Below are 27,386 nucleotides of genomic sequence, written 5' to 3' on the forward strand. Positions count from 1 at the left end.
GAATAATCTTCGCTCTAAACGCTCATTGACACAAAAAAAAGAAGTACAATCGGACAGAGAAACAAAAAAGAGAAAAAGATAGGAGACGAAGAGAAGAGCGGAAGGGAGAAAAACGGCTATGAAGGAAAAAAGAGCGAATTCTTTTGCTGGTTCCTCGCTCGCTTTTAATGGACGTATTGCGAAATTTTCAAGGATGTAGGGTCGTATATATTACATTGTTCGATGTTTCTCACCCTCCACCTAGGCACCGCTTCTAGGCTGTTGCAACGTATCACGGATACCTGTTAAATGATATTCATATACCTATGTCGCAATGTTCTCGCTTAGTGTCGCATGCAAATTTTCAGTCGACTAGAATTTTGTCTACCGAAGTATGGAAAGAATTAAGAAATAGAAGAGGAGAGAAAAGTGTAAAAAGATCCTCTGATTCGTTCGAATAAATCCGCGGAGCCAACGAGGAAACGAGGACAACTCTGTTTCGAATCCACTGCGCGGTCGGGAGCAGCTTGCACGCGCTTGAAAATCGACATCGATCGGAAAATCGAACTATACTCGATGTCCTCTTCGAATTTTCTGGCTCATTGAATTCGTTGCGTTTGAAATTTACCAGATTCTTTAACGAAATTGAAAAAACTTTTCGCGTGGCTTTAAACACAAAGAAGCAGCGTGTGTCGTACAATTATAATTGTTTGAACGAATGTTGATATTCTTATTCAAGCGTGGATCTTCATACTGAAGTATCAAGAAAATTAATTTTCAATATTTATCGCAACATTAAACTTAAATATATTATTACTGGTATTATCCCACATGTCAACACTACCCCGGATATTGCGATTTGAAAACAAGTTCCAAATGATATCGTGTTTGAAATCTCGAAATCATAATAAAAGCCTATTAAGCTTTTAGCGATAAAATAAAATTAGACAAAGATAACTGACACTGAATTCAGTAAAAAAATGCTGTACAAGCCACTTTTATTATAATCGCAGCAATCGTAAAAACTAGTGTATTTCATAATTTTATTCGTACACGCGAGCAAACTCCGACAGCTCCGCATCAAGCTCGTAGTTCGCTCTTAAAAACGAACTTTAACTACACGTAGATATATACATAGATAAATACGTGTATATGTGCCTTGATCACGATCGCAAAACAAATTTTACCTAACTGGCGATTACTTTTGTTTGAAGCTGTAAAAAACACGAGAGTCGTGCATCGAAATCGCCATGAGATGAAATATTCAAACGAACCGAATAGTAGCCGCGTTTCCGCATTATTGCGTGAAAAATAATAATACGTCAAATCCATTGGCGTGTGGCGATGGCAATATGTCAGGAACGCATCGGTGTTGTCTCAGATTGCTTTCGATTAGCCGTGTCCACACGGACAGATCCCACCCTGAAAAAGTGACGCGCTGGTGTGCGACCGACCTCTTTATCGATCGTAGTTTCGACCTCGCGCGCGGTTATCGCTTCCGGGTCGTTGCTTCGTGACGGGTCATTTTAAGCGCGATTCACAACGTTTCCGCTACCGCCATGCCCGGCAATCTCCGTTTTTATCGTATTTCGTAGATTCACGCGCGAATTGTTTATAAATTGACCTCTTGAGAGATTTGTGGAAATATACAGGGACGCATTCAACACATGTTTCTGCAATCATGATACAATCGCGAAGGTATACATAAACCTGAACTTTTGGAAAAATCGAGTGACCCATAGGTACCTTGTAGAAGTTAATTCTGCTTCCACTTGTACTTGTATTAAGACGAATACTCTATCTTGAATGGTTTATATATTATAATTATAATATATTTTTATATCGTAGAAAAATATACGAAAAAATTTGTTTCATTCCAGAAGCGAAATATGTCCGCGTATTATAAATTGCATCAAGTGCTCGATCATTTTGATGCACCCTGTATATCCTGTTGTTGGAAGCAAAGGCAGGTACGCAACCGGGGACCGTGCGTGCCGCTCGTACGCGTGTATGTGTGACGTAAGAAACTTTCGCTCACCTCTACCGGCTACCAGCCGTCGCACTACCTTGCACTTGCATTCGCCGCTATGCAACGCACGAATAAGAGTGCACGCCGAGATATGCACCGTGCAATCGAGTCCATGACTCGGTAATTCACGCGAACAAGTCAGGGCCAACGCTTGTTAACGACGCCGATTGATAATGACACGAAACCATCTTCCATCATTGTGATTTTAGGCTGTCAACGGACTATGAAGTCGCTCAGAAGTTGAAACGTTTAAAGACGAGCCTAGGTTTCATCGTAACTGAGACAATGGGTCACCGGTTGTGGTACAAAGAGTTCCCATTGCATAAAGCAATACCCGAAGCATCGAACTTTGCCAAATCTGCAGATCTTCTTGATAAATAATTTCTCAGAGAATATTATAGAAGTTGGTAGAACTGATATGATGAAATCAAACCACTTGTGGTTATATGAAAAACAGGAGGGGTGCAAAAGAATTAGATTTTTCCTACTTTTTAATTACAGACGAGTATTTCATATTCTCACGCGGCACGTGGCAAAACATAAAACACACGTGCTCCATATATGCGCAAAGCGAATTATTTCTTCGACGGCGTTTAATGACGACCCCGTATGCGCGTCACGTGTTTCAGCATGTATGTAGGTACGCACGGTCGTGCGACGAGAATGGCGATCTGTGAAGCGCAGCGAAAGTGAGGGCAGCCAGACTTGCTACCGGTGCACGTCACGACCGTTCGCGCTCGCGCGGCTAGAAATCGCGAATTTCCTGCTCTTATCGACCGATTTACTCGCCTTCGCCCGAGTTTGATAACTTTTCCACGTTTGCAGACTACGTCTTGTTTATTCACTCTTTTATTTCGTCTATCCGTAAGCTGTGCTCGTTATCACATTTTTCTGTCAAGTTACTTGTATTTGTAGTACTAAGTAGTTACATATGAAATGTCCAACCTTGTAAACGCCTAAAACCTTTAAATTATCTACCATATCACATCAGTCTAAAACTTGCAATTCGGTGAATACAACATGATTGATGTTTCGTTAATTGAAAAATGATTGCATTTCTCATAAAATACGGGCACTCGAGTTAAAAATTAAATTTGAACAACATACTTTTCAAATGACAATGAGAATATTTGCAAAAATTAGTCTTTATATTTATATCCGACATGCACTTTATACGAAACATTTGTTATTTGTCAAAGGATGTCAATCGAAGCGAAAGTGACTGCAAAGATCGCCATGCGTCACGGTGCATCGCTTTGCTCGCCTAGCTACGGACATACATCGCTAGTTTCCTCTTCCTGCCTTCGAACTGTTTGCAAGTCGAATAAGTATATGTACGAACCTTACACGACTCCTCGGACATTTCTGTGAAACGTTCCTGGAATAAATGGAATTCCAATTTAGCCACTGAAATTTCCTGCTTCGAACTGCAAACCTTGAAACATAATAAACATATTTTACTTTAAGCACTGACGTAACCATCGTGAACCCTAGCATTTGTTGCTAATTTTACTTTGCTTTGATTTCAATGTAGAATTTTTTTTCGATCGTAGCAAAAGGAAAATTAAATTTCACCATCTTCAATGAATATATCATAGAGTAATTGGAAAATAAGGATTTACATTCATCTCGGAAGAGAATTAGTTTACATATGTTCAGACAAATTCATATTTTTAAAGGCATAGCTAAAAAAATAAAATTTAAATAGAGATTTGTTTCACCCTCTAAATATAGCGACATGACATTGGAGATGCGTATCGTAACAAAGTACAAGTTCAAATGATGCTTCTTTATCGAACTATTGATTTCCTTTGCTGATTATGTATATGTATTACTGATAGGATCGAAGTGAAGAGATTGTGACGATAGTAATATATTATTCGTAATGATACAGTTAGTGAAATAGAAATTTAACGAATCTTTTCACAATCGATAATTACGATAAAATGATTTATTATTGCAATAGTAAGCGTTCGTTGAATATCTCACGCATATACTCTAACTTGATTTCTAAGTCGATTAATGTATATACTTTCCCTCGCTATTCGCAACGACCCCAAATGTCTACAAAAATAAAATCTCCATTTTCACAGGAATATCGGCCTAAATCGATAAGAGAAATCGTGACGATTTTTCCTTCGGTCCCAATCTATTCGATTCCTTGTACGAAATCAGAAAGAAACGTCCTTCGAGGCGTCTAGTGTGGCTAGCGTGGTCACATAAAAAGAAATCCCACTCGATTGTCGTAAATGGCGCGTATGTGGCCGATCGTAACATCTTAATCGATGCCATAGCAAAACTGCTTTGCACAGGAGCAAATGAAGCTATTAGCGTCGCCGATTCGTTTCTTCTTTTTCCCTTTTTTCTCTATTCATCCTGTTTCCTCGTTATCGCTTTGCGTCGCGTCTTTTACGCTAATGGGCTGCCTAACGTATACATCGCATGGTTGCGCGAACGCAAAATATGTCGGTCGCAACTTTCTCTTCGTGCAGCGGTTCTCAGACACACTTCCTGCTTTTGGCGGAGCGACCACCGTGCATTCACGTCTAGAAAGAAGGCGACAACGCGGAACAGAGAGGTGCCTTTGGGAAACTTTTCTCGCGTTGCGGCACGTTTCGAACCATTGCGTAAGTTCGATGCTGTTACGATGCCGCGTTAAAATCTTCAAATTGAACTTTCAGCTTTTTTTTGTCTTTACTCTTTTCTCTTCTTTTCTTCTTTTTATATTTTTTTATATTCTTCTTTACTTAATTCGTCTTTGTTGCTTTGATGAAGTGGGACTTCATCCTCAAATAATTCGTACACTCTTGGAGAACAAGTAATTTATTTCTATAAGTTTATTTATTACGAAGAGACAAACCGTTATCGAAATAAATAATTCGAGGTGAATTTAAAAAATTTAAAAAAAAAATTTGTAACATTGTACATTTTTCTCACTTTTCAATTTATAGTGTTGAGCAATGGAAAAGTATGACTGCTGAGTTGTTCGTATGCAAAAGTACGTGATCTACTGATCGAAACAAAGAGGTAATTATCTAACTATCCTCGATCCAATCGAACAAACCAAGCCTTCGCTCGATTACTCTGAAAGCTACTGTATAGAAGTCATTTGTTCTCCTGTTAACGTCATTCCATCTCTTCGGAACACTATAAAGCAGCCATTTCTATGATATGAAAAAGAGCAGAAAACAATAAGGAAAAAAAAAAGAAACACGTAGAAAGAACAGCCGTTTGCGATAGAAACAAAGATATACGAAGGAAGGTGTGCTTCCAGCTAGATAACGCAGGAAAAACGTCACTATTTTCGGCGACGCCTACGAAATCGCAGCAAGACACGGTGTTCGCTCAAAGCTAACTCTCTCCTCGATACTAGGAACAGCTTTTCCAATCCCGGCCGTGCGCACAGAGAAGCGAGTCTTGCGCCCGCTCGGTTTACGTAATGGTAGAAACATCATCGTTAGTCGCAAGACAGTATAACGTCGGGTGCGTTAACCCCGTGAAGCCGAACACAGCTTTCTCCGCCTGGCGAGTGTTCCTCCGTTCCTCCCTCCTTCAACTGCCTTCGTCGTTCAACACTTTCCCCTTTCCTCCCGGCTGCGCTCGATTAAATTCACCTTCCCCCTAACCCCTTCCTCTAACCTTCTTCCTACCAATGTATTCATTGTCTCTGCTTGTTTCTGCTATTTCCTTTTCTTTTTTCGTCTTCTTCCAGTTATTTTTCCGTCCGCGGATATCTATTCGCACCTTTTGTGCATTTGCATGTTTGTGCAACGTGTATCCAGATTTTTGGCTCCTTACTGAAAGTACTTACAACACAGCACAAAAGAAACGGATACTCATCGAATATATGCGGGAACGCCTGGTAATTTAGTAGGGCGAACTGGGAATGTTGCACCGAATCAGTCGCTTCAGATTGAATTTTAAGCTTGATGATGTATATGTAAGTTTGTGACACGTTGTGACTTTTATCTCGTAATAATGGCAATTTTATAAGGGGAATTGTTTAGTTGTGTGTATTATGTTGTAGCAAATCGGTGTGATTATAAGAAAATTTAGATAAAAGATTTTATTTCCACATAAAAAAAGTCATAAATTAAAAATGTCTAGTTCTTAGAGAAAGATCTTAGGTGCACATTTATTATTCTTTACACAATCTGTATGTTTTAATCATTTTTTACATTCTTGTGTTATTTTACTAATAATGGGCGATTTACCAATAATCCCTTCGGTAGTATGCTCTTGACGATCTATATGTCTGTCGAGTCCGAATTTCCACGGTCGGCTGCGCAACTCAGGAAAGCAGTTGTGCGTGGGCCCGACGCTCTTGCGGTGCGTGTGCTTCACGGAAGAGGAAGAGAACGAGGAAGAGAAACGGGGATGTGGAGGGCCGCGGTAGGGAAGGGTGGGGGAAGGACGCCCTTGCCCTTGGCATTGCCGCTCGATACGAATAGTCAGGGCTGTCCAAAACGGTGCCGCAGCGATTTAACGGTGCGCTCGAACAGCCGCCGGAAACCGAGCAGAAAGGGGAACGTCAATTTCCGTTTCTGTAGCAGGCCGCGCGATCGTAGTTTCCGCCGGCCACGGGGCCATGTCATATTTTTCTCGCCAAATTTCCGAAGGGGGAAAAGGCTACGGTCATTGATCATTTTTCAGGTTCGTTCAAGGTTCCTCGTATGTGCAAGCGTGTATTTTAGCTGTACATGCTCCTTTAGACCTCGATGAATTGCAAAATATACAATAAGAAACGAAAGCATGAACTTTATGGTGTTAAGTTTAACGATTTCTATGTACGTACGTTAGCCTGCGAAAGGTAATAAAATTGATTTGATTTAATCATGACTGATTTGATCTGTCGAATAAATTATTTTTGGTAAATATAAATATTTTCAAACAGACATATTGCAAAACTTGCCGACAAAAAATAGCTGTCGTATGATAAATCAGTATATATGTTGGTATTCGGTATACGAACATAAATGTATATAATATGTGTATAAACATACATATTTTTCTGTATTTTTGCGAGTGTGGAAAATTTGCTGCTGTATATTCAAACATCTTTGTACGAAGTTTGGAAGGAATGTGTCATACACGCATGCCCTCGCCCTTGCCCTTGGTCGATACTCATCCCCTTGACGGCTGTCTTTTTCCGAAGTGAACGCTACCCTCTGGCAACGTTGGGTGATCTTCTTTGGCGACCACGTGGCGACCACGTGGGTCACGCGCGCATTCTGCGCAGGTGCCAACCCAGGAAAACTCTCCGTGGGGGCGAATACACCCTTCCGCCGGTTGAGGTGAACGCACTCGACGAAAGTAGGCTAGGCGTGGCCTAATTGCGAATTTCCGATGCTTAATGAGAATCATTCGAATGATTTTCACGCAATCAACGTAACTACCTATGTAAATTATCAGATATTAAATTCATTCATTTCAAATTATTATGTGAACCTATCATGTATATATATATATATATATCGATATTTATCATATTATATTATATTATATTTATATGTAATATAGTATTTTAAATGGTTTTTACATAGAATTTGTGTTTTCAGAGTAAAGCCTTTACTCGATGATAATATAGTAAGATGAAATTAGAAACGATTAATTTTCGTACAATTTACGTAACAATTGTAGATATAATCAGTCACCAAGCATAAGATAACAATTAAGAATAGATAGGATAAGCTGTATTTAAATAAAAAGTACAATATAAATTGCAGAATAGAATGACTTAAAACCACATCGAGCACGGCGGCCTTGGCAACGGCGAAAAGTTATCCCCTTCGAAGATCAATGACCTTGATCGGTTCTCCCGCCGGGATCGAAGCCCTTCTTCGTCCGTAAACTATGAATCAGGATGCTCTTTAGGGTCGATTCGTTGACATCTGGCTTTACTAAAAACCGCAAGTCGATTAATCGATACAGTAATTATCAAGCCCATTGTAATATATTCTTTACGATACAGAGTTTATATAGATCCGTATTCAAAACGAATTAGAATCTATGAAGATTCTATTTACAAGTTTCACAAGTTTTATAAGATTCTCGAAATTGGAATAAAGTGGAAAAATACGTGAGAAGTTCGTTTTTTAAACGTATACTATGGGTGCGAAGGCGGTTGTGAACTTGTTTCGAACTTGAGGCAACTTGTACTTCTATTATTCCGTCGCATCTTCCTATCTTGCCAAAAGTACTAATAGAGAAACGTTTATAGTGAAACGTTTCAAGTTCTCTATGCGTTTAAGCTTTCCCAACTAGAGGTCTCGATTTAACTTACACCAAACACAACGAAACGTACAGGAAATGCTTCGGTTATACCGACACAACGTTTAAAGTCGCACTTTGTGCACGTCACGTACTATAAAATGAAAAAATGTGAAAATTGTTCTGGAAATCGTGACTAAACGAGGCTAACATTCATTTATTTTAGAGCGTTATGTTTTGTTAAATTATTTGGATAGAATTTCAACGAAATTTTGAAAAAGAAAAACGATTCACGATTCATCTCTGTTAACCCTTAATTTCACGACTAAAGGAATTCCAAAAAATCTTTCGATTTAATATAGCGATAACAAATACGATAATCTGGTAATCTTCTGAATTGATTTATGTAAATATTTGAATACTCGTCCAGTTTGAACATACTATATCGAAATGGAAGTAGCGGAAAACTCTACATAATTGTATGGTGTGATATCAAATCCTAAGCAAACAAATCTTGCAATTCGATGAAAATCATTTCCTGGCCGATATTATTTTGTGATATGCACGCACTTAGCAAAGATGCGTGCGTACACGTGCGCGTTTCTTTGCCTGTCGTAACATTTTCCGACGGTTCTTCGATGACCTTAACCTTTTTGGAGGGCGAGGTTGCTATACAGATCGAAACAAAACAACATAATTGTCATATTGCAAGAAGAGATCGATCTAAGAGTTTCATGAGATATTTTCTTTTTTTGTTTCAGGTAAGCCTGTATCATACTTTTGGATTTGAATCTTAATTCTACATACATATAATTTTTCATCCGGCCAATTTGCCATTTGATCGTAAGTATGAGAAATCGTTGAAATTCACTATTATTTATGCGAATATCTTGCGAACAAACACATGGAAATAGGTAAATTAATAAAGAATGGAGATGGTCAATTTGGCTTCTGTCTAAGAGGTTCGTATGAATATTTAACTTCTAAGTCACATAACGTTACAACGGGTTAAAGAAACTAGGAGCACTTGCCTTTTGTATATAATCTTTCAACAAACAAAATTCTCCGTGGTTTGAGAAACGAAGTTGAAGAGAAACATTTGCATTCCAAAGCAATCTCTCGACCAGTACTCGATCCAAATCGGAGAAGGATATTATCTCAACGAAAAATAACGGAGATGATCCGACTAGTTGGATCTTTTTCATAACTTGCTTTATCTCGCTTGCCCCTTCTTAATGCCTGACGTGTACCCGTGGGGTCAAGTACAGACTGTAGAAGTTCTTAGATCGGGCGCGCATCGGAAGCAGAAAAGAGGAACGGAAGGCAGGGACACGAACGAGAGAAGAACAGAGAATCGGAATCGAGTGTGTACGAAGGGTGAACGACCGAAAGGCAGGGGCACTAGGCTGCTACCCTCTTCGACGAGAGAGAAAGGTATATAGGGGTTACACGTCGTTCAGAAAGAGGTGACTATATCGGGAACCGTGGGCGAGAGAGGAAGAACGAACGAGGGAAGCTTTCGATAGAGAGAACACATCGGTCGACCTCCTCTCTCCCCCCGTTTGCCGCTCTTTCTCTGTTTCTCTTTCGCTTGCTCTCCTTTACCGTGCCCACCGAAGAGGATCAATACGAACCACGTGGTGTAACAGCAACGCCACAGAGAACGACCAACCTAACCCTCGTGCATGCAACAACCTAAAACCAAAACCGACCAATACCACGGGGACCAGAACACCGTTTGACCCTGGGCTGACATTTTTCCTGGCAACGTTTTTTGACTTTTTCTCGAGGCCCTCGGGAGCCTACGTTCTTGTCAAGGCAAGACGATAGTCGATGTCGACTCTCGAACGTACAATCCCTCGTAGATTTGATCGTTATGTAATCATCCTGTTTTTGTTGCACTTATAAGTTGTTCCTATAACGATTAGAGTAAATCTGACGGAAATTTGTTTGTTTTACTCGTTAAGATATCGTGGGAATACCGAGATTTATTGTAAGATATCGCGAAAGCGTTAACTAGAGAGTAATGATTTCATGCTCTCTTTTTTTCTCTTACTAATTCTTACATATTTTTCCAAATTCGAACCACTCTACGTGTACATCTCTAATATACACGCGCATCTACCTGTTCACCTTTCTTAAACGTAAGTGATCGAGATTACGCCTCAAACTAGGCAATTTAATCGAAATTGAACAGACATCGTTTGGCGATATACCTACCCGAAGCAATTCTACGCTATATACCATAGACTTTAGACTTCCTTCGACTCTAGACTAGCCTTGGTAATTTACGGACACTGCATTGTGTGCGTATTCCATAGCGGTGTTTCGATCGTCTCATTGGATGTAACGAGAGCGCTGCATCGAGAAAGCATTTTCTAATAAAGCTTTTACGAGTCCGCGGCAGATCCTATTTTTGGTCAGCTATCGATCGCGTTACCCTATTCGTGCACTCGATTCACCCCGGGCTTAAACCCACGTCAGTTTACCGACCAGGGAACGGCCTTTATCTTTCTGGGACACGAAGTCATCGGTGCACAGAAGCACCGATCTGCATCGATGATCTTCTGACCTCGAACACCATAGTCACGGGACTAGCTCGTTGAATTTCGAGATCACTGATCGGCTTCAAGCTCTCAGTTTAATCGCGATTTTCGACTTTCCCAAGCGCCAACGTTTACGCCCGTGGCCGTCGCTGTCGCGTAGTCTTAGTCGTCGTCGTCGTCGTCGTCGTCGTCGTCGTCGTCGTCGCCGCCGTCGTTGTCGTCGTCGCCGTCGTCTAAATAAAGAAGCTAACCTGTCTGTTTATAAATAAACTTCTAACCTGGAATAGCGTACGTAGATGACGAAATGTGTAAACGGAATGCGATATCGTAAAACAAACGGGAGGGGGTAACGACGATTCGTGCATATTCGTGCGTATTCGACGAATACACGGAAAAACGAGCGATAAAATAGCAACGACAAATAAAATAATAGATTGTCTACTGATTGATAAGATCATATCAACTAGCTGTCTCTTCTATCGCTTCACGATCCTTCCAGGCGAAAACAGTTAAGACTTAAAGGTGGTTGATGTTATTTTATTAATCGATTCAACGTAGAATTATAGGTATCGATCCAAAAACATTTTTTGTCTATGCATCTTTTTTCCCCAAACGATCGTTATCTATTTTGACTATAATTAGCGTAGAATATCACGATTAATTACTCGAATCACGATATCCAATTGACCAATACGTAAACGGAGCTACTAATTTCCATGGCAATTGTGCAGTTAAACATCTAGAATCGCAAAGTAAAATATTAATTTCGCCAGAAGTTAATCACATAAAATAACATCAAATTTATTTTATCTTAAAAAAATTTCTTATACGCTATTAAACATCTAATTATTTGTACAAATCGTCCATTCTTCACGCGATATGTAGAAAAATTATAGGCAAATATTTGCGTCAATGATTTATCGTAGAAATGAAAGAGTTGATAAAGTTAATGACGACAGAACGTTGTTAGTAAAAAGAAAAATGTGTCTTCGGCATAGTGTTCCGTTCGTTAAAACACTTCAACTCTGACGAGTTATGCGCCAGCATCTCGCGTCTAACGGACATAGGCAGCGAGAAGAACACAAACACGAAGAAAGAGGGTGTAAAGCCTACCCTTGTAGATTGCTTTGAAGGAGGGTTGCTATTACGGATGGTTTCATACATTGCACACCCCTGACTTCGAGTCTAGGTCGGTCATTCACCCCGTCACCATCCCCGATATTACCCGGCAACCCCTACTGACAACTCCCCACCCACGATCCCCTTCCACCCTTTGCACACAACCGATACCCCTCTATCGCTGCTTCGCTTCCACCTCCATACCAGCTCGGTGACGTCATTGAGATGGTCCCCACCGAACGGGGCGAAGCCTCCCTCTGTGATACACCGAGGACATGGAGAATGGTAGTGCTGCTCGTTCAGAGGGGCTGGGGGAATGGTTCGACGAAGAGAGAACATCGACAGTGGCGTAGACCGAAGGGGTGCATCGAATTTAAAAATTCACTCATCGATAAGGGCAGGAGCGTGCCAGCGATCTTGTATACAGATGTACGAATCGAAGGTGAGAAATAATATTTTTGTTGCGCGCTGAACGAATAATTATCAGTTCGGATCTCGAATGGTAGGTTCTTCGTGTAAGATTCCCGGGATTAATTTTATACTTTCCTTTACATAAATTCGCGCGAACGCCAACGCAGATTTACAGTACATTATAAATAGTTTCTGTCGTTTAAATATCGTTGAGAATAGAGAAACGAGGATATTGAGAGAAGAGATATTCACGTTTCACAATTTTGAAGTTGCGTAGCGATGTTTCCAAAAATTATCTTGGATTGTGTCGTACCGTTAGTCTCGAAAAGGTTAAATATTAACTTCCTACTTCTGTACTGCTTTCACAATATTCTTAACATTCTCGACAAAATAGATCGATAAATCAAAGTCGACGACTTCTATCTCATTTAAGACGACACGATTTATACAGACTACTCCACAGATTCATTAAACGAGACTTCACGGTACAATAATCCAGCAAATCGAGTAAACCGTGAAAGGATTCGAAAAGTCGTCGAATTTCACTAACCAGACGTACCTCTTAAAAATCGTAATCCTTGCTTTTCGACTTTCGATTCCTTAATTACCGCATAAATTTCAGTACCACCTGTTTCGCCGAGCGTGAACGTCAGCTTTCCGCGACTATTTCGCTGTCCTACGCTAGGTAGATACACTCACGGAAATAGCGTGCCTGCTCCAGGGTAAGGTATACAATTTTTGCCTCATTATCATTCGATTATGCTAATAAGCAAAGCCAACGAGACTCCTTTCAACGCCAACAACGGCGACTCCTTTCTCCCGATTTCTCGTAACTTTCCTGCTCTTGTCCTCCTCTTATCAGTTTCACTCTCACGCGTTACATCGTCCCTTCCAAAACTGGCTGGAAAACTTTTTTCCCGCCGCAAAAAAGTAGTCGCAAAAGAATATATATCAAGTATATATTCGGGAAATGCTAGACGACCGTGACGTAACAGACTCGTCGTCGCGCTGGTTCCTCGCGAGGGAAAAGGAATTACTGGAAATTTAGTTAGCTCACTCGCTTACGTAAGCATGCGTATGTTTGCGGAACGTACACCGGGGCAGGTAATTCCAATCAATAAGCAAACTTGAACGTAAAATAGCAGCCGAGGCCTAATCGAGTCGCGTGACTCTTCGTGAAATCGCGCATCGTTACTTTCAGCGTTTCTCTCTATTCAAATCGAGACTTTTCACACAGCCAAATATGCACGGTGAAGCACGACATAGTAGCAATTAAAATCAAATCGATCGAATTTGATTTCGTCGAAGATGTCACTTAGAAGGAAAAACTTTTATTTTACATTTTCCACTTATCTTTGCTTATTTTATTCTAAAGCGAACGGAGTACACGTTCTCGACAAATTTTCAAATACAATTTTCTCGAATACGATAAGCGTAATTGTCAAACAATCGTCTAGTCGTCTAACTATCGACGATCGGTTGACTCATAAGCGGTGGGTAGATTGACTATTACCTACCACAGACGAAGGCGTATGTCTTTGGTTAGCAACGGAGACGGGAAGAGAAAGTTAAAGGAGCATAGTGCACGAGATGTGCCTATGTACGCCGTATGATTGAAAAAGTACGTTCGGATCGGCGACGATCACACCGTGAGAAATTCTATCTAGATGCAGGAAAGTCTGTGATTCAGTCCAGGATAGAGTGCATAGTTAATCCGACACCAGTTCGCGAATTAATACCATCGACCGTTGACGATATTGTGTTGCGATTTCGAAAATCGATTGCCATCGCTTCCGCGACGGATCGTGTTCCAGTAATTCGCTGTTTGTTTCAAGTTTCTGCGTGAACCGATCGGTCCAGTGACCCGATTCGTTATTATCAAACTTTACTGTTCTCTTTGAAAGAAATTACAAGAGATTATATGTATGCAGAATTCTATTGAACACAATCTTGGAGCAAATTTTGGTTTCAAAGCAAATTTATTTGGTCCTGCGACCATACGGTATTTTGATAAAAAATGGTTAACTGATTGGAAAATAATAAATTGATAGTGAAATTGGAGAAATAATTTTTAAACGTGTCTGAAGAAGGTAATGTTTAACATGGCATATAATATTAATATGGTTTTTAAAGAACTTTTTATAGTTTTTGATGTCTTAAATTTTCTTCAAACAACACCAGCCTCAGAAGTAGAAAGCTAAATGGATCTGCAAAAATAGTATAAAAATCCAGGACGATACTTTGCGAATATGGTATTAGAAACATTGCACCGCGATAGCAAAAGTATGTCGATTTCAACGATAACACTCGAATTGATAAATCTGCTCTAATGAAAAACGAAAAGACATTTATTTAAAGCAAAGATAACAGACATTCATATGACAGCATTGCTTTCAAATAAAGCATTTACGACTCACATTCGTAAATTCCATCGTACAGAATGGAAAGCTTCCGGAACACGTGGTGAAAAGTGCTAGCTGATCGCGCGCGCGCGCAATCTCAAACAAAACGAGACCTCGTTCGAAAATCGCTTCCAGGCTATTGCGATATAACTTCGGACTGATCTCGAGCGAAAAAGAGGAGCTGCAAATTCGCATCTCCAAAACCTCGTTCGTAAAGCAAACAACGCCGATATTCCAGCTCGATATACCAAATCGGGCGAACCTCGCCGGGAAATTAATTTTCGAATCGTTCGTTGAACATACGAGGCTGTGGCTTTTCGACGGTACGACGAATCACGATGATGAGAACCGCTGCTCGGGCAAGGCTACACTGTGAGCGCAAAAGGTGAATGCATCCGCGCTTCCTACATTTACGCAATCGATTCCTCGAACTACGGTTCGCACATTGGAATCAACACGTTCACCATCTTACGTACACGTGTGCACAAGTCCCGCGATATCGCGTGAACACTAACGTGAAAATAATCGTTTCTCATGGATTCGCGAAACGCATCCAGGTCTCATTCAGACGGTCACAGACAATAAGCGTGAATGAAGGAACGGTTTGATCCGAGTCGCGACTTGCTACCATTTGATGGTTAATCCTTTCACGTTCGTATATCGCGCACGGGCAATATTGTATCACTATGGTTGGGGTTAGGTTATCAATTAATTGAACGATAAATGTTTTTGTGTTTAGTAAAATTGATCTCGGACTTCAGTACGTTATTGATTTCTGAACAATTGTCCGATTAAAGCTACTTTCTACCCAAATTTTCAATTAAATTTTACTTCCTTCAATTATGATACAGCCTCTTGACAGAAGTTTCATTAATTACAAAACAAATTTCATTCAAACAGAAGCACATGCGATAGTTACATTCTCTTCAAAGTTGCTGCCAGTTAGTCCGGGCATCCGGATTTTCTTGCTCATTAGCCCATTCTCCAAAGTTGACAGCCGTCGAATACGAGGCCTAAAATCAAGTATTGGATAGGCTAGGCAAATGCCTCTCGCTTGCGGACGTCAAGTGACACTACGTGGCGGAAAAACGCCAAACGAAAAGTTTCATATTTGAATACTATGTCACTTTAGTCGTCGTTGCTCTGTATACAACTCATCATATTTCAATTAATATAGTTTCTTATTACACTAACGGTCGTGTGTTATGTTGAAACATATCGTTTACTATTTGACGGAAATACGAATTTCTACTATAATAAACAATAAATTAAATATATATTTATAAAAATAACTGATAATGGTCAAGATAGCAGTAACGACATTGTAGATACATAAAGCTATAGAAAATTTTTGGAGCATATAAAAACGGTCATGTAATGTTTGACAGTTCTGAATGAATTTATCGTTAATTAGAAGTTCGTTCAGATAATCCGAGTAGCAAATCTGCGCTCGTGCGCTCGAATTTCTGGTGAAAGCTGCTGTTCACCAGCCCTTGACCTTCCTTCGGCCGAATTCCAGCCGATCGTATCGTCGAGGACTCGTTTCGTAACGAGATACGGTTTCGAGGTAGTCAGAGGCCCGGTGAAAGGCTTAAAAATATTTTCGTGCGACAAGCTTGAAAGCGACCGATGACAAGCGAAAACGAAAGGATTCTCCAGGAACACGACGTCTCTGATAGCGGTGCGTTCGCACGTGATCACACTGTTACAGCCGGCGCCGTTGCTTTCGCAAGACTTTCCCCATTGTTTAAAAAATAAAACCGCGACCGTCCCTTGAGGTCGTTCAACCGATTCGAACAAACGCGTTTTAAGCAGGTCGTTCAACTTTACCGCGCGTTTGAGACTGTCCGAAGTCATCGATTCGATAGGCCTACACGAATTTCGACGTGATCCGTCGATAGAAATTACAGATAAGAAATGATGTGGCTGATTGTATAGCGGCGTTTAAAAATTACGAATTTTTAGCGTTGATATCCAATATAATAAATATTATATGACGATACGTTTGTCGAATACCGAGTGATTTTACACGTCTGTGAAATCGGCTATATCATATGCAACCACCTAATGTTTGTTAAGCTCCCACTTTTTTCGATTCCTCGACAAAATCATCGCATAGTATTCGCAATCCGTAAGCGGCATACGCCAAGCAGAGGCGATATACCGCTAGCCCGCATTCACATGTCGCAACACAGAGGCCAGTTGCGAATAAACAAAGTCGAAGGTCGATCTTTCGGCGTGGATTCAGCCAACTTTCTCCGGTACTCGTCGGTGTCCCTAAGTCTAGAGCGAATCGCATCGATTCCAACACGACAGGAATCGAAGAATCGTGGCCGGCTTGAGTAGGAGGCGAACTTAACGATCTTGAGATGCGATCGCGCTGCTCGAGGCCCTCCTTTCACGAGCCTCGAAGAAAAGCAGAAGCGGAGGGAAAGGTCAGACCAACGAGGAAGTGGCCGAGCAAAACACGATAATAAACGAAGGAATACTTTCTACTTCGTTGAGAAGAGGTCTTCTGCAGCCTCCTAAATGGAACGTGACGCGGTGCTGTGTTAAGCGTAGATTCGTGTTTCCAAGAAACTAATGCGGGCGAGGCGCATTCGCGGTTCACACTTCTTGCGCCCGATGACCGAGCAAACGAAAGCGTGTCGAAATGCATTTCGCGCTACGGAAAATAAAATTCTCGATGTCAGAATTGCCTCGTCGTCAGTCGTCCTATTGCTTTTTTTTCGAAAGTTTAAAATCATCAGACTCCATGATATCTAGGAATCGAAAAAAAAGTCACTTTAGGATTTTGTTTCCTAATATATATATATATATATATATATATATATATATATATATATATATATATCAGGATATATATATATCCTATATAATAATGTATATATATTAATAAATAATAATAAAATGATAAATATATCCTAATATATATATTATATATATATATATGTCTTGTTGTTTTCGATTGTCCAAAATTTCTAATATTCTAATATTTCTAATATAAGATATTCTAATATATATTAGAATATCTTTCATTAAATCGTTCATATCTTACAAAACAAGGCAAGCTAACTCATTCACCGAAGAGTCCAAAGGGGCTTACCGCGTATTACAAATCTTCCTGAAACCCAACGCTACATTCCCTGCCCTCTAGAGGCAAATTATCAGTGAAATCCATTTAAAGGAAGCGTCGCGTCGCGAACTTCCTACCAGCAAGATTCTATTCCTATCCGACAGAAAAATTCTTTAGTCCGTTGCGTCTCTTAGTCTGCGCTTAACTAAGCGAGTTCGCGGGCTTTCTCAAAAGCTCTCGTATGTGGGACGCGTCGCGTCGGTAGCCTCAGTATCGGGGCACACGATTTCGAGGAGGTCTATTTCTCTCTCCCTTGCTGTTCCACTCCGCGACGATCTGCGTAATTACGTACTCTCCTAGGCTAGGTCTAAACGCGTCGATGCTAAGCTAAGCGAGCGTTTCTCCGCGCAATGTACAATGGCAACGGCATTCGACCCACGCTATTGCTGGCTGGCAGTGAAACCTCTGGTGCACCTTCGTCCGCACGCATCCACTTATTCCGCGAGCTCCGTCGCGCGTATGTTCGTCCCGCCTTGTCCGACCAGCCATTCGTAGAGAGGTAAGTACTGGCCGTTGGATAAGATCGGAACGTCTTCGAGTTTCCTTTATCCGGTCTTCGCCGTTTATTCTCTCAAATTTATTTCTGAAAGACGTACACTATTGTCCATACCTGTTTGAACGTTCGTTTGTTTTTAACACCATGTAAATTAAATCACGGATAGAAGGATTTACAACGATTTTCTTATTTAATTGTTATTATCGTAGTTATATGCAAGGTGTTTACAAGATTTTTCTCCGTTTATACTAGTTACGAAGAACAAGGGGAATAAAAAAATGTTCAACCCTAAATTGGTATCGTTTGATCGTAGTTGACCCGAAACACAAAAAAGTTGAGTTATTTAATTATAGATTACTTCATTTGAATTTGAGTTCTATACTTTACGCGATAAAAACTATTAATAGCATTTATGCAACAACGTATGCTACAGATCAACCGTGTATCCAAATACTTATAATCAGCATCTTACATAATAGTCTAGCTACTGGATTTATCTGACCATCGTTCAAATCCACAGTCAACGACATTCAACGCATGCTGCTAGTCACCAAGTATCCGTGTCTTATAATCGGTACATAGCTTATATAATAATTTATCGACATATCACATATACGATTATTACTCTTATTTTGCGAAGACATTCGATTCGATAGATCGAGCTATGTAACGTATCTTACGTTTCTGCGGACATCGCTGTCCTTTTCCCACGACGTACATCAGAGACAAGGATCTACTCTATATCCGCGATGATTAATAGGTCATAAGCGGATGAAACGATGTACACGTATAGGAGTAAAAGAACGAGCGAGAGCGCATCGTGCTTCCTGTGAGGGGAATCGATTTGGTATCGACGATCCACGGTAACGAATCACAGTCGTTCGTGACTAATGGGCTACCGATTCTGTATGACGAGAAGCTTTGACTTTGGCAAACAGCACTGAAAGGAAAAATGGATGTAGAGGTGGTTATAAAGTATATGTGCATTTAATAATGTAATGAGTGGATGAATTCGTAATAGTCAGATGTATTAAAATAAGTACAAGTCCAGAGATAGTGTATACCGGTTGTAATCGTCGCTCGCTCAATGCTACTATACCGATCGAAGAAAGGATAATAATACTAATGACATGGGGAGCACGTTTATACATTTATATCAACGGACGTTACCATCAAAAAAGTTGATCTTGTTGTGTAACTCTGGCTGAAGGTTACAAGAAACGGCAATAACAGTCTGTTCAAAGTTCTTTTACCTCTAGACCCTGTAACCTGAAACAACGTTAGTATTCAAAGGCACAATAATATGGATCTCTCTTAGATTTGAATTTTCCGTTTCCACTTGAACTTTTTCTACGCTCATATGCCGCTACAATGTGTTCGGTCACTCGGGCAGTATACACTGGCACGGAAGAGTAATTGTCTTAATTAAACACGAGACCTTTCTGCGAGTAGTGTAGGGCTTTGAATGGTCCGACCAAAGAAGTTATTTGCGTATAGAGTCTGTTGTATTTGTTATCTTTTCCACGGAAGAATCTTTTCTATGGTGCGTTTCTCGCGTAAGTCTTTTGATATTAATTTAAGAAAGAAAAGAGTTTTAAAGACACGCCTACTATAAATTTAAAAAACTTTTTAACGCATAACTTAAAGTGAGATAGAAGCGCAACCTAATAGGAATGTTTTGACAACCGGCATATAAAGAATTATCGTACTAAAGAACTATTTATGTTTGAAAATTTTGTCGTTATTTCTATGCCAACTAATAAAATAATACTTAGGCTAGGTTTACTGAGTACACGTTTCCAATCGTGTCGTTATTTCTCCGATATGAATACCCTTACGTTCCTAAACAATCTATTATTGAATTTTTCTATTTTTCTTAGTATTTTCACATATTTCAAGAAATCAAAATCAATTAATCTTTATCAATTAAATCTAACTCTGTTTCGTTACTAAACAAAACGCTTAAGATGCACTTTTTGTTAAGTTTCAGTGCATCAAATAACAAATTCTTAAACATGCGGCAATCGCGACCTTCTTTCACGAAACAACGCTAATTTTCAAAGTTCCGTTGATTTTGTTTGTGCAAACGAACGAGTGATCAATGCGATTTCTAGTTTCATTAAAGCGTACTATCACGCGCGAAAGTTATCTCCCTGATTATGTATACGAATCATTACGGACTGTACGGAGAGTCATTACATCGAGTCGAGGGTTCCCCGATTTTAATTAGAGGGCAGAACGTACGAGCCGCGCGTGAACGAGTTTGAATACTGGAACCACGTTCCGATCATGCACGGACCTTTTTTTAAAGTATTATATTACATATATTTCCTAAAGTATCTTGTGGAAAAAGATCCCGATGCCGATCACAGTTACGACACCGCGTGATAACCTTTAAAATATCACGTGCTGTCTAATTGAAAAACGCCTTTCGTCAAACTCCGGAGTCGGGAAGAAAAGATTACGAGTGTCCAGGTAATGATCGTTATACATTTTCCCGCCACGTACGACAGTTTCATTTTCCTGTTATCGTTGCGTTATAACTATCGTTTTGCGCTTCCAGTACCTCGTAACAGTTCCGCAAATGCGTGTGTTATATAATATATAAGGGACGAAAAAGTAATACGGATTCACGCATCGGCTTTTAATAATCGTGTAAATATCGTGTAAATCGAAATATAAATGAAATACTTAATTGTTCATAATTGTTCCATATATCTTCATTATATAAGATTTATATATAGGTATTTATACAAAATTGATTGATTGGTTATATTAAAATTTTTTATTATTTGGATACATTTAAATAGGTATTATTAAGATATTGTATATATATATATTATTAAGAAGCTACTCCAGATTTAAGAATGTTACATTAGAAAAGTTGATCATTGAGTTTAGGATTCTTTATCTGAACGAAAGGTAACTATGGAATCGAATGTTTTAGATAGAACTATTTTGGTGCAGCGTTTGTAATTCGTATTTAACCATCGGTGATGGTAATAAAGCAACAATTTATTCTTGACGTAATAAATGTTGCAATTATTGTAGAATGAATAGAAAATGCTTTTTATATACGTCCTTTGTTAGCTTTTTGGCGCTCTATTCGAATAAAGTGGAGTTTAGTAACTTTAACGATGAGTTCAACGAGTTTTGTACGAAAAGAAATTATCAATTATTTTTTGTATACTTTAGTGCGCAATGAATTCTTCGAGTGAAGAAAGATAAAATGGTTGAATTTTATACCAAAATTAAAATTATGAAATGATACAGTATAATAATGTATTTGAAAAATACTCTAAATAATTTATTTAAAAAAAATTTTTATAGAAAAGATGGAGGATTTGCTATTATTTAATTAAAGTATGAGGTTGTATTCTATCAGATACATAAATTTAAAATATTTAGAAAATGTTGTTTTCAACTTCTTTACAGTCTGTACAAGCAATTTTGAAACGAACTGAAATATCAAAGTGAAATTCATAGACTCGATAAAATTCCATTATTACATGAATTTTGTATGAAAAAGGCATGATATATTTTAATAATTATTTTACTCGCGAAGAGAAATTTTTACGTGGGCTGAACGAACAGTCGCGTTGCTCCGTGGGAAGGCAGAGTTAGTATACAAACGTTTCACTCTCGACGAGCTGGCTGGATAACGGGGCTCTGTTCACGGTGCGGCGCGGCGGAGGTATGTAGTAGGTAGTACCTCGTCGAGAAAGAAGGGAAAGTAGTTCTGTGAGTCAGTGGGGCTTGCGGTACCCCACGACGTTCAACGGTTAAGCAGCCTCAAGCTTCGGAACGGGAAACGGTAATCCAGATGAGCTGTATTATTTATCCTTTTGGAAACGTTCGTCTTCTTCGGGAACTTTATTCCAGCGTATTCGATGCCTACAACTTTTTTTTGGCGTACTTTGCGTTCATACGCATAAAATAGGAATTTTCGGCATTTCGCGGTGCATTTTAAACGCATCGGTTTCGCATTTCTTTTAATATTTTTCATAGCGACAATTAATTAATTTACGATTCTATGTTGTAATATGATATATTATTCAGCGACGATTAAGAAATTCCATTTTCAAAAAAATTAAGGGCCGAAGAAATAACAAACACTTTTCTTATTACAAATGTATTTATTACTTTTCACAGAAACTTGTGTTAAATTTCTTAACTTTCCCTAACATCACTAGCTTTTTATAACTTACGATCGTGCTATGAAAATACCACAAGACTAATTGTTTACGGGAAAAAAACATGCACGCTTATTATTAACGACAATGGTTAATCACTTTTTAAGTCACGACAAAAAGAAATCAAGACATTTATATCTGTCCTAGGTGTGTGCAATATTTTATTGCTCCCTCTTGTGTACTCTATTCATGCCGCATGCACGTTTTTAATCTCCACCGTCTTTTTATATTCCCAAATATACAAAGAAATCGAAAATGTAAATAGAACCATTAATACGTTTCTTAATGGATTAATACAAAGAAACATTACAAAGTAAAAAAACAATAATTAAAAAGTTCAAGCTTGGTCACTCGAAAGGAATACTTCTGTAATGTCCATTCATGAGGCTACTTAATTAGAATGTCCACCTTCGTTTCGCAAGCTGATGCATCCTCTCTCCAGATAGCTCGAAATCCACGACGCGCAGAGGTACATTCTAAACCACGAACGATAGCGTTCGCTTCGTTGAAAAGGAATTCGTTAGGCGCTCCCGGGAGCGTGTAATTTTTGCTTTCTCCCGAGGACCGGCACGGGGTAATAGTGGAACGACGAGTGACACACTTGCCGAGGAACGAGGGAACGAAAGAAGGAAAGAACGAAAGAACGAAAGAACGAATGAACGCGGCGCGCGGCAGACCGGGGCTTCCTAGAAACGCGCGCGATAGAGCAACGAGCGAGTAGAGAGCCTGACTATCCGTCACCGGAAATAGATTGTTCGTTGGTGAAGCGGTCGCTTAATACCGCGACAAACAATAGTTGACCCGAATATGCAGGCTGAAATGACGAACGAGTCTCGACCCTGATGAGACGAAAGCTGCTCGTTACGAACAATTGCACGCTGAAAGGTCATTAACCGCGGCCGATTACCAACCGTCGTGAATCTAGCGTTCCTACTGCCTTAAATATTCCCAGTCAGAAATCACGGAGAACACACTGCGTGCCAGTGATCCTTAATGGGCCCTCAACAACGTGTCGCTTACGTGAATAATTTGCCGCTGAAACGATCGACAGAACGGGGATATTGTTCGGAACAGGAAGCGTCGCGTCGCATCGCTCCTCGCATCTGGGCTTTACATCATGTTGAACGCAACCTCCAGCCAGTGGTAATTTATGATGGGATGCTTGTATGTGACTGGCGAATCGCTGGCTGTTTGATGATCCCGCTGAAAGTGAGAAGTCAAGCCTTTTGGAAGCAAGAATTTAGAGAAACTCCTTAATATCCAGATGTTCTACCTATGACTGTGACGGGTTTGCATAGATAACATAATACGACATGAACGTAAAGAGATTTATAGAAACGAAGCATATGAATATTCAACAGAATTTGTTAAATTCCTTCTAGGGAATCGATTACACGAAATATTCTAAGGGGTGTTTCGACCAAAAATATCGAAATTATCGGTTGAATGTTGAAAAATTCTTTCGTAGGGTTATCGAAAGGCAATTAGATAGTTGGCTGCCGTCGTTTAGAAGCTTATTCTAGTCGAGTGCAGGGAGATCGTAATTGTAGCGGCGATAGCGAGAGTCAGCTAGTTTTGAGGTCAGGGCAACGACGCGACGCGACGTGGAGGATCTTTGTGACGTACACTGTTCCAAGGAGCGCTCCGGTTAGCCTTCCACCTGAACGATCCCCCACTCGGCCTCCTCCTTTTCGCAGCACTGTTCTTCCTGTCGCGATATTGTCCAACAGCTTTAAACGAATTCCCTTTGATTTCCAAGAATTGAAACAAAGTTCTCTTCTTTGGAATATAAACCTTCCAGTATCAATTAACCCCTTTTAATTAATTTTAATTGAAATTTTTTAATAATTTTATTAATTTCAATTGAAAGATTTAAATTTGAACGTTGAGTTGCGATAATCTAACAGATATATTTGATATAAACGATTAAAATGGAAAAATCATCAATTAATTTGTAGTAACAAACAGAACTACGTTTGTTACATGTAAAAGATAATTTTACCATGAATATGATATACTATAATGACTATTTTGATTGCGTATGTTTTTTGCAATCTTTTCATTGGCTCTGCTGCTCGAGATATTTTGGACACGTTTTTATATAATGACCTGATCGAAAGATCAAGATCAAGAGAGTCGGGGCTGTGTCGTCGAGATCGAGCTCGGTCGCAGCTGTGCTAAAACGCACGGTGCGATCCTTGATCATGGGCTCGCGAGTGTAACGTGGTTCGGAAGGTGAAAGTTTTTCGGTTATCGAACATCGTGGCCTAGACCGTAAAAGAATAACAAGAACACATAGTATACAGTATACAGGCTGACGAGAGTTCTCGTAGTCGTAGGCAGTTTATGCCTCGCTGCTTTCTCTTTTCATTCTAAATACTTCCCTCCAAATTGTTTTCTTAGTCTGCTTTCGTCTCCAATCTTGAACGGTTCGTTGTTCTTTTCTATGTGTGCGCTCATGTTAAAATCGATAAATACATTATCTTCGTTTCTTTTGTCAGGGGTAATTACATTCATAAGATTAAACTAATTAAAATCTCCTTATACAAAGTATACAAACAGACATAATAAATAGAGTAAATATTTCGGCGCTCAAATAACGTACAGAATATTAATATAATTTAATTTAAGAGATTAATATAATTTAATAGATACGTTAAGATATAGAATTGGCTACAACTTTCTTGAACACTCGGCAAAAGTCAGGGCGCGGAAAATCGATCGATCGATTTTATTTCTAAAAATATCAATCTATTGCCGCAACCGACTCAGATGTCTCGTCTAAACCATTATGAAAGAATAAAATGCACTTACACGACGTTTAATCTTCGAACGGTATTGTGGTCGAAATCCACGAAGAAATTTTACAGCGATGCATTCTACTTAAGACAACAGCCCAGTTCGTGGCGACAATATTTCGTAACACGCGTGTCACGCAATCATGTGAAATTCGCACGTTCAGCGCTTAAAATTGGCGTTTCCATCGAGATATCGACGGAGGCTGTGTCCTCGGAATTCTGCGATACGCTATTAGTTGCCGCGAATTTCGGCGGATAGAGTGAAGGCAGCTCTTGCATTTCTGCATTTCCCTCCATTTGTGCCGTAACGGCACAGTAACGACGTTTCTATCAACAACGCGGTTCGGTTACGTAACAAAGTTTTCATTTACGAACGATAAGACAAGCGTGTTACTCGCTTAATTACAACTCTATGCGTGTTAATGTTGACCACGTATTACCATGTTTCTTAGCCTGCGAGACTAATTCTGTTTAACGAACGACTCGATGTCGAAAATTGATAAGAATTAAATTCGTGGCAAGTTGAAACGGTAGAAATCGATCAGTGAGAAAAAGTGCAACTCGTCGGCCGAGTAAAGGTGTCGAAATGAAAAAAAGAAAGATAGGAGAAAAGAAAAGAACGAGCGAAGGAAATGTCATGCAACTAGGTGCATAGTCGAGACACAGGAATAAGAGCGAAAAGCGAGGCAGTTTTCGATCTGGTAACACGGCAGTGCTCGGTAGATAGCATGCGGATAGAGTTTTTCCGCGAGCGGCGTGCGTAACGCTAAGCAATCGGGCTAGGCTTGTTGCAGCGGTATTAGAGGTTCCCCTACTGGAGAACGTAGTACAGCAACGCTGCCGTTTTACGAGGAGGGTTCTCTCTTCCACTTCCACAGTTCCTCCACCGCACGGCGCACGGGTTCCTCGTCGGTGAGCGCTGGTGCCCGTGGCCGCTGTCCCAGTCGTCGCCCTACTTTGTCGAAGCCAACTCAGCTCGACACTCGGTTTACACCTCGGTACGACGAGAGAGAAACACGTCCACGCACACGCGCGCACACGTGCACGCGTACAGGGACGGGCCACGCATACACGCGACGTACGTACGTAGGCCACACACGTACGTATTACGACGAACTCGGGCAAGAAGGAACGTGAGAAACGGTGGAGGTGGTGCCGATGGTGGTGGCTGTGATGGTGATAGTGATGGACGTCGTTGTTTTGCCACAATCCGGAAGTGTCCCGCGCGAAAACTCGAACTGTCCCTCTGTTTGCACGGTTCGACGCGTGGAACCACGTGCCTCGACCGGAAGTGCCAGTTCGAAGGAACGAAACAGACCGTTCTGTGACCTACGACAACCTGCTACGTGTGCCTCGCTCTGACTCCAGTGTAATCTCGTCGTGACAGCTCCGTTCGCCTATCCAGTCACCACAATGGTTTCGAACAGTGATCGACGTGAGAAAGATTAGCCCGGCTAACTCCTCTAGAACGTGTTGGCTGAACGTGGCGCTAGTTGCAATTTCTAGAATTATCAGTGTCAGACATTGCCCTCCGATGCAGCGTATCGCTGAATCTACTTAGAGTTTCTTTGTTGTTGAACCGTTCATCCACAAATCGAACGGAACGGATCGCTACTACCGACTTGCACTCTGTGGTTGTCGACGTTTATCGCGAGACGATCGTCGCCGTGTATTTTGGACGAACGTGCGAAGGAGCGAGCAAGCAAGAACTAGAGAACGAATTTCAAATTGGATGCTTCGTGACCCGGGGATATGCGCGGCACGAGAAATCGTCTAGGATCACTGGAAAGCTTCTAGCAGGGAAACGATCGCTATTCGCGCTGTTCAGGAGAAAGTGCACGGGCTCTCGAACCGGAAGTGCCATCGAGCAAGAATATTCAGCACCATCGTTCTGTCCCTTTCTCTCTCTTCTGTGTTCTATGCACGCCACCTCTCTGATCCTCGTATCCCGGTGTGAAATATTCGCATCGATGATTTCACGAATTTCGAACGTGAACACGCGTGTGCTTCTCTCTCGTGCTCCGTTGGAAGAAATTTTCGGAGGAAAGTGTTCCTTTTCGCTATTAC

The 27,386-nt window shown here is 40.4% G+C and overlaps 1 protein-coding gene across 3 annotated transcripts in view; it reads left to right on the top strand.

Moving 5' to 3' along the window:
• Hr4 (nuclear hormone receptor 4) overlaps positions 1 to 27,386 on the top strand; it is a 149,790-nt gene that overhangs the window by 78,465 nt on the left and 43,939 nt on the right. Inside the window, exon 1 of one of the 3 annotated variants that reach the window (XM_069113540.1) lies at positions 8,986 to 9,061. The exons of the other annotated variants lie outside the window; for them this stretch is intronic. The gene's annotated coding sequence lies outside the window, so the exon portion shown is untranslated. Of the gene's footprint in view, positions 1 to 8,985; positions 9,062 to 27,386 lie in introns of those variants that run through there. 3 annotated transcript variants of the gene reach the window in all.

The sequence above is a fragment of the Bombus flavifrons genome, chromosome 5, assembly GCF_040668555.2.
Source record: "Bombus flavifrons isolate JBK064 chromosome 5, iyBomFlav1_principal, whole genome shotgun sequence".
NCBI lineage: Eukaryota > Metazoa > Arthropoda > Insecta > Hymenoptera > Apidae > Bombus > Bombus flavifrons.